Raw genomic sequence first — 7719 nt, 5'->3', positions numbered from 1 at the left:
TAAACTTTTGTTTGTTTTCTCCTATTAATCTTTTATTATAGGGATGTCTTAGCTAAGAACCCAGAAGGGTAGAGGGAAAATTATTTTTCTTCCCCTATATAATAAGTTATACCATACAGTCTAGATGTGTAGTAGGCTATACCATCTAGGTTTGTCTCAGTACACTTTGTACAATATTGACATCACTGAACGTATCCCTGTTAAGTAGCACATGATTGTATATTAAAACTCTAGTAACTATTGCAACTGTTTAGAAGGAAGACTAAGAAAAGCTTTTGTTTGCGGGAGGAGTACTTTATTATTGACATTGTTTAGAATTTGCTGACATATGTGATAATTAAAAGCAAACCACATTGAAGTCAGTTTTACTATTGTTTTCATTTTCTCTACAGTCACACCCTTATTGCTTGCACCTGGGGTAAAAGGCTCCTAGGACCCAATGCTTGGTATTCCATTGTATCCATCTTCATGCCATTGATTAGACAGGATGGGGCAAGAACTGTCAACCACCACGAAAAACCTGTAAACCAGGATGTAGTACAAACAGGCCAGGACTGGCCAAGATCAAGATGGTGAGGAGATTTACCTCCCAAAAACCTCCAGGTCATAATACCCTCATTAAAATATATTTCCATACTAAATAACACACCCACGGGCACCATGACACTTGGAAAGGACCATATAAGGAGAAAAAAGGGGTGTATCCCCATTCTCAGAAAAGCCCACCAGTTTCCTGGAACTAATATTCTACCCCTTCATTTTCATACAAAAAAACCTCCCTACCAAATAAAAATTGCTGTCGCACCGAAATCAAGGTTGTGTCTCGTTTTGGAGGCAACCTCTGCTCTGCCCTTGGAGCAGATCTTTACTCAATAAACTACTTTTACTTTGCTATCTGGCTTGCTCTCGAATTCTTTCTTGCGCATCTTGCCTATAGCTGAGAACCCTCTTTCCTGCAACTACTGGAACTGAGTATGTCCAATATTGAATTTATCTTCCACCATAAACCTGCTATATTTTTTTTCCTGTCAGGATATTGTATTAAAATTAGTTGTCTCTTTCCCCACAATTAGACTGAGGGCCTCCAAGAGAAAGACTACTTCATGTTCACATCCAAAAAAACGTTTGTTTAATGAATAGTACTTCAACGTATCAGACTGAAGTCACTTTCCTCTCTCCTTAGAGAGTAACAGATTTACTGCGCTGACTTACTAAGCACTTGTCGTGGGCCAGTCACTATTTGGTGCTCCGACTTCTATGGTGAATAAAACCGGGCTCTACCCTCCAACGGAAATGTTCTCATTGAGAAGAGGCAGGGCACAGATGAAGAGGCGCATTACAATGCGGATGGGTAAGGTCATCATAGGAGGAGAGAAGAAATGCCTGGGCCAGAGCACCCAGCACAGGAAGGTCTTTCGCTTGTGGCAAAAGAGAAAACGGGTTAGTGGAGGGACGGGCCGTACGGTGGCTGCGGTCTACCCTAGCGCTTTTAGGGTAAAAATTTCAGAGGGGGCTGAACAGATGTCTCAAACCAATTTTTAGAGCTTCTGCAATTTCTAGATCAGCTTCTACAATTCCTTCCCCGTTTGGAGGGAGGCGCCCCGTGGGGGCTCGAGCACAGGTCTAGACAGCGAAGCGCAGCGCAGTAGCCAGACATCCAAGGAGGCGGGGAAGCGCGCGCCGCCGGAAGCGGAGGGAACGGGGGGCGGAGCCACGCCCCCAGCGCCGGGTCATCGCCGGCTCTGCACCCCGCACGCGGTGTGGGGCGGCGCTGAGGCGGAAGGGCCCGGGAGGAGGTGACGAAGTAAGTAAGCGCCGGCATCGCGGCAGCGGCTGCAAAGGAAGCTCGGCGGCCGCGGCCGCGGCGGGCAGGCCGTTCCCCTCTTTGCTGACGGGTCTTTCCCTGTAGCTGGCAAAGGCGGGGCCGCAGTCGGAGCTGCCTCAGTTTCTGGGCCCGCGGCGGGGCAGGTGAGGGCAGCAAGGGACGGAGGTAAGCGGCAACCTGGGTGTCACATCGGCCGGATGACTGACGGACCCGGCTGCCTGGCCATTCCCGCGCCGATGCGCGCCAGCTCAGCACCCCGGCCTGGAGGCCTCAAGCGGTGCCCTCTTCCCACGCCCCAACCGCAGGCAGCAGATTTCTCCCTAAGCGGTGCCGTACCTTTCTGGGGGCGGGGAGGGATCTCGTCCCAAGGGACCGCTGTCCTTCCCTTCTTTCTCTCCAGTTGGAGCTGTACGACGCAGAAGCAGAGGAAACGAGCGCCCCCGGCCGCTCCTCCTGAAGCCAGGGAAAGCTTTGAGAGAGAGAGCGCTGCTGTTGGAAGAGGTCCTCGAGCTCCTGCGGTCTTGGAAGTCACGGGAGTTTATTTGTAGGGACAGTTCTCCTGCCTTCGGTTCCTTTCCCCACACTTTGGGACCCTGTTCTAGTGAACGGTTTGGCACAATTGAACAGTGTGGTGGGAAGCTTGATTCCAGTTCCACTGTAGGGCCGGCCATTCTGTTGGGAGAGATGTCGAGAGGGTGTGGGAAGCGTTTTGGACTCGAGAGTCGCAAGAGCTGAGTTGAAATCCTAGCCTGCCATTTGGTGGTGGTTTTAACACTTCATCGTTTTTCACCGCATGTACAGTGGAGCTGTTTTATACCTGTATAAGTTAGTAGGGAGAATTAAATAAAATGAAGAAAGCAGAGTGTTAAGTTAATCATGAAATGTTTTGGGACCCTAGTAAAACACTCAATTTAAGGATATCCAGGACGCTTAATGGTAGGTTCCTAGTTACGTCTTTTACCTAGAATAACTAATCCTGTTGCGGAGAAGGGTGCCAGAAGAGATACTAGGATCTTGTGTAGTTAGAACCTAACTGCAATCTGTGCTTTGGGTTTGGCGGCAGTAGGAAGAAATCAGACCCTCCTAGTCACCCAGCTGTCTCAGGCTTATTGATAAAACATGATTGGTACATGAGAGATGACCCAAATCAGTTTGCTCCTTTCTCAAGATAACTTGGCCGAGTCTGCCCTTTCTAGGAGAAAAGCTGGGAGGGGCGTCATTTACACCTTGGCCCACTTTAGAAGGAATTCTTTGCACATGTCTGAGGACTCCTCACTCTGCCTCTGAAACACTTCATGTTAATTGAAAATGTGCAGAAAATAAATACAGGAACTTGACTCCTTTGAGTAGCTGAACATGACAGTTCATCTGAGGAAATGACTTTCTCTATATAGGAGAAAGAACATTCACCACTGAAGTTTAATAGACCCTAAGTGAGAGAAGTGTTTGGGCAGGAGGGATGGGAGATGCAGTCAGTGACTTTAGCGAGTAGCCCCTCGTCTTAAATTGCTCGGTCAGACACATGAAGGATGCTTTCCTTTCCTTAGTGGAGCCTGATGATGGCTGCTGTGCAGTATGTACCCAAGTGCAATCTTCGGTTCCTTTGACAGAGAATTGTCAATTTGGTACTTTAAGTCATGGATAAGGAAGGTCATCTAAACCGGTGGTTCCAAAACCTGGCTGGGCATGAGAAGCAGTGGGGAATTAAAACCAAACCCCAGATGCCTCGACATTACCTCAGTAGATCTGAAGTGGGAGCTGGGTATTTGTGGTTTTTCCAAAGCTTGTCAGGTGATACTCATGGTTTGAAAACACAGATGTAGATCATGTTTCACATGTCAGTTTATAAACGGGCTTAGAGAGAGGAGTGTCGTGCCCAACCATTTTGTTGCCTTCTAGGCCTTCTTAATTTTTTCTCTCTTGCTCTTCCTTTCCTTAACAAATAACTTTACTTGAATCAATAGTACCAATGCAGGTTTTGTAGTGCCTTGAGCTCACAAGTTAAAAAAAAAAAAAGCCCTTTAAGTCAGTAGCTCTGTAATTCTGTTGTTATAGCTTTCTATGCAGTTAGACTCCTCTTTCATGAAAGTAGATTTTACAGTAAAATTTCTTACTAAATTTTGCTTAGGTTTGTTTGTTGGCAGAATAATACAAGGATTATATCACTTTTATAAATCAGTTTTTTTGTAAGTTTTTGTGTCGAACCTTCATAAACCACAGAGAAATTCCAATTTAAGATTATTTTGCTTTTGCATTGGCTTAGAATAAGCCCAGTGCTTTTCCTCCCTTCCTCCGCTGTGGTGTGCATGACCACTGAACTTTGTATCACTAGCCGGCTCTCTCTGGAATTCAGTTTGAGAACTGGGCTCTATACTGCCTGATCTAACTGGAGGCTGTCAGTATTTACTTTAAGCTTGTCTTTGAATTTTTAGTCCCTTTTTATTTTCTTGGTTCAATTGTACTGTGCCACTGAGTTAAAGCATTTGGCAGATGCCTGGAAAGGATCAACTGATGAGGTGGTAACAGGGCCTGGTGTGTATTTTTCTTACCCATTGTAGTGAAAACCTCATGACTTTTTTTGGGGGGTGGGTAATATTTTCAGAATTATTAAGGTAATAGGCTATCAGGCAGAGTTGAGCATTCTTTTTTAGGGAGATACTTGTATATTCACTCTCAAATTATTCTTTAATAGCCTTCTCATTGCTCTAGTAATTCCTATTCTGTGCTAGTAGCAAGAGCCAAAAATGGACCCTACATCACAAATCCTCTGAAAGAAGATGCTGAATTACTTTCTTTTTAAAAATGGCCATTTTATAGCATGTTAACTTCCGACAACGACATGAAAAAGGGAATTCTAAATTCACTGATTAAAAACGCCATGTTAACAGATAGGTGGTCTGTGATTTCAGAATCTAGAAAGACATAGGTATGTGCCTCAGATGAAAAACCAAGTCACTAAATCTCCAAATTCTTTATTTTTGTGTTTGAAATACTTTAATTCTGAAGTTTTGAAAATTGTTGAATTTCAGATTCTTACAGAGCAAACTTTTCAAGTAGAGATATTTAGAAAGGATAAATATGAAACCAGGGTCACAATTTAATTCTAAACTGACATTACAGATTTAACATATTAATAGAAACAAAGGCGGGGGTGGTGTGGTAAGAACTTGAAGACCCAGTGAAGGGCTGGCCCGGTGGCTCAGGCGGTTGGAGCTCCGTGCTCCTGGCTCCGAGGGCTGCTGGTTCGATTCCCACGTGGGCCAATGGGCTCTCAACCGCAAGGTTGCCGGTTGGATCCCTGCAGACCTGGAGCTGAGCCGCGCCCTCTGAGGGCGGCTAGGATTGAAAGGACAATTTGAAGCTGAACGGCACCCTCCACAGCTGGGATTGAGGGTACAACAGCTTGACTTGGAGGAAGAGCCTGGGAGTGCACACTGTTCCCCAATAAAGTCCTGTTTAAAAAAACAAAAACTGAAAAGTGGAGTTTAGAAGTCGCTTGCTGGTCCTTGAGGCAATCTTCCGTTTCTTTATGGACTTGAGACCAAAATTGGATACTTAAATAATCTCTCTATATCTGATGGCTGAATGTGATGAAAGTATCATCAGTAGGTACCATAAATGTCCAAGTCTTCATCTCTCAATCTTGATCTTTTTTATGGTTCATTCATGCCCTCTACTGCCAATGAGAAATATTTTTTGTTTTGTTCTAAATCTTGTTTCCTACTACAAGCCGTTCTGTCTCATTTTTCTGGAGTGAGTAACCCCACCCCTGTTTATTTACTGCACAACAGCTAGTCTCATCACTGTCTTTTTACCTCTAGGAGAAAGAACTTTTTCATAATGATGCTTGAGTTAACCAGTTCAGTGGCAGCCCTGTAAACTTTTACCCAAATATTGGGCCGCTTAAGGGTTTTTTAGAATTTGGGCCGTGAGTACCTAATAAGAGTTCAAAGCTCACTCCTGTTTCCCTTGTATGTGTGTTTTATCTTGGAAAGCATGTTGATATTTGGTGAACGTGAACACACAACAGCATGGCCGAAAATGCAGATGCAGAAATATCGACAGACCTCATGAGGAGGTTGCTTTGAATTTTAATTACATGTGCTGTGAGTACATGGTTGGGATTTGTCAGTTTTAGGGTGCACCGGCTGGACTATTTTATTGGAGAACCTTCAATAGCAGTATTTTTGTTTTCTTCTGTTGCATTAGTTAGATTTGAAGAACCTCCACATCTGCTTGGAGCTTATAAGCTGGGCCACCAGCAATCTGGTAGTTAAATTGGGGGAAAGGTTAGAAGTCATCCAAGAATCCTTTGTTTTACCCTCTAGAGCTGCACGGTCCAATGTGGTAGCCACTAGCCACGTGTAGCAACTTAAATTTAAATAATTGAAATTAAATACAATTAAAGATTTAGTTCTTCAGGTGTACTAGACACATTTCAAGTGGCCAATAACCACGTGTATCCAGAGGCTACCACATTGGATAGGGCAGATGTAGATTATTTCTATCATTCAATAGTTTTATTGGACAGCATTGCTCTAGTCTAGTCTTGGAAATAATGTTCTAGGCTTCTGCAAAGATGGGGAGGGGCGGTTGGCTGGTTTTGTGGAGCGTAGGCGGTATCTAAATGATTTGACCAATCATCTTGGTTTTAGCACCAAATTTAACCCCCCTCTTACAGAACCTGCTGCTACCAATTCCAGAACTGTCTTTAGTCACTGTTGTATAAATTGGATTGCTTTCCTCCTTGCAAGCTTGAGATTTATCTTTCTTCGGTCTGGAAGTAAGTCTGCATTCCAGCTTCCAAAAGGTTCTGTTGTCCTCTCTTCCATGTTGTGTGCATATGCTTTAAAAAACAACAACACACACACAACAAAACAAACCCTTAAGATCTGTGCATTTCACTGTATGTAAGTTATCTTAAAACATAGTTTAAGAAAATTTTTATTCTCATTTGAATGGGGATTTAGGAGGGAGTGAAAGTAAAATGTTCAGTCTGCCATCTTTATCCGTAAGTAAAGTACTCCATCACCATGTAAACGATTACAACTCTCTTAAAACAAAAGCCTGCCCTGTCTTGCTCAGATTTACTCAGACTTCTTGAGCAGTTTTATGTAATGTTTTCTTTACTCCATCTTTGTTTTTATCCTCTCCAGTCTACTAAAATTTCTCTTGCAAATGTAATGAGAATGAAATGGACACTTTTTAATCCTTATCTTGTTTGACCTCTCAACAGCCTTTGGCCGTTTCCCTGCTAGAAACTTTTTCTAGCTTTTCTGACAGCACTCTAACCTGTTTTTCTGCCTTATTTCCCTGATCATTCCTTCTCACTTTCTTTTGCTTGGTAGTCTTCCTTTACCTCACCTTTTCATCCTAGAGTGCATTCTCTTTTCCCTTTTGCAAATCCTCCGTAGATGAGGTTATTTTCTGTAGCTTGGGTTACTGTAAACTGATGACTTAAATTGGGATTCCTGTGGTATCCTCCTTTCCAAGTTCCTGGCCTGTAAATCCAACAGTATATATCCACTTGGATTTCTTACAGTCCTCTCAAATCTAACATGTCTAAAACTAAAGGCATAGGCAGTATAACCTTCCTCCAGTCTTTCTCCATTTGTTCCTTATAAATTATACCACCATCGATCTAGTAGCTCATACTAAATAAAACGCTCCCCACATATAGGCCTTCCCCCAGTCCTGTCATTTCTGTCCTTAAAAATCTCAAGACCAATTTACTTTGCTGCTTTTCCCGATTTTCCCTCAATCCAAGTAGCTGTTGCATGCACCTTGCCTACCTTTATCTGTAACAGCCTCCTAACAGGTTTCCTTGGCTATGTACACTGCAGGTAGAATGATCTTTTTTTTTTTTTTTTAAAGATTTTATTGGGGAAGGGGAA

The 7719-nt window shown here is 43.5% G+C and overlaps 1 protein-coding gene across 5 annotated transcripts in view; it reads left to right on the top strand.

The window, feature by feature from the left end:
• Positions 1-1710: 1710 nt before the first annotated feature.
• The window catches only part of SENP5 (SUMO specific peptidase 5), a 46113-nt gene continuing 40104 nt past the window's right edge, over positions 1711-7719 (top strand). For 2 of the 5 annotated variants that reach the window (XM_019723621.3, XM_019723615.3), the window contains exon 1: positions 1807-1990. The gene's annotated coding sequence lies outside the window, so the exon portion shown is untranslated. The other 3 variants (XM_019723618.3, XM_019723616.3, XM_019723620.3) reach the window with 3 other exon arrangements.

Source organism: Rhinolophus sinicus, chromosome 17 (assembly GCF_057876585.1).
Source record: "Rhinolophus sinicus isolate RSI-liver-muscle chromosome 17, RSI-T2T, whole genome shotgun sequence".
NCBI classification, from domain to species: Eukaryota; Metazoa; Chordata; class Mammalia; order Chiroptera; family Rhinolophidae; genus Rhinolophus; species Rhinolophus sinicus.
The sequence above is the reverse complement of the archived record's forward strand: the minus strand, read 5'-3'. Positions and strand labels throughout refer to the sequence as shown.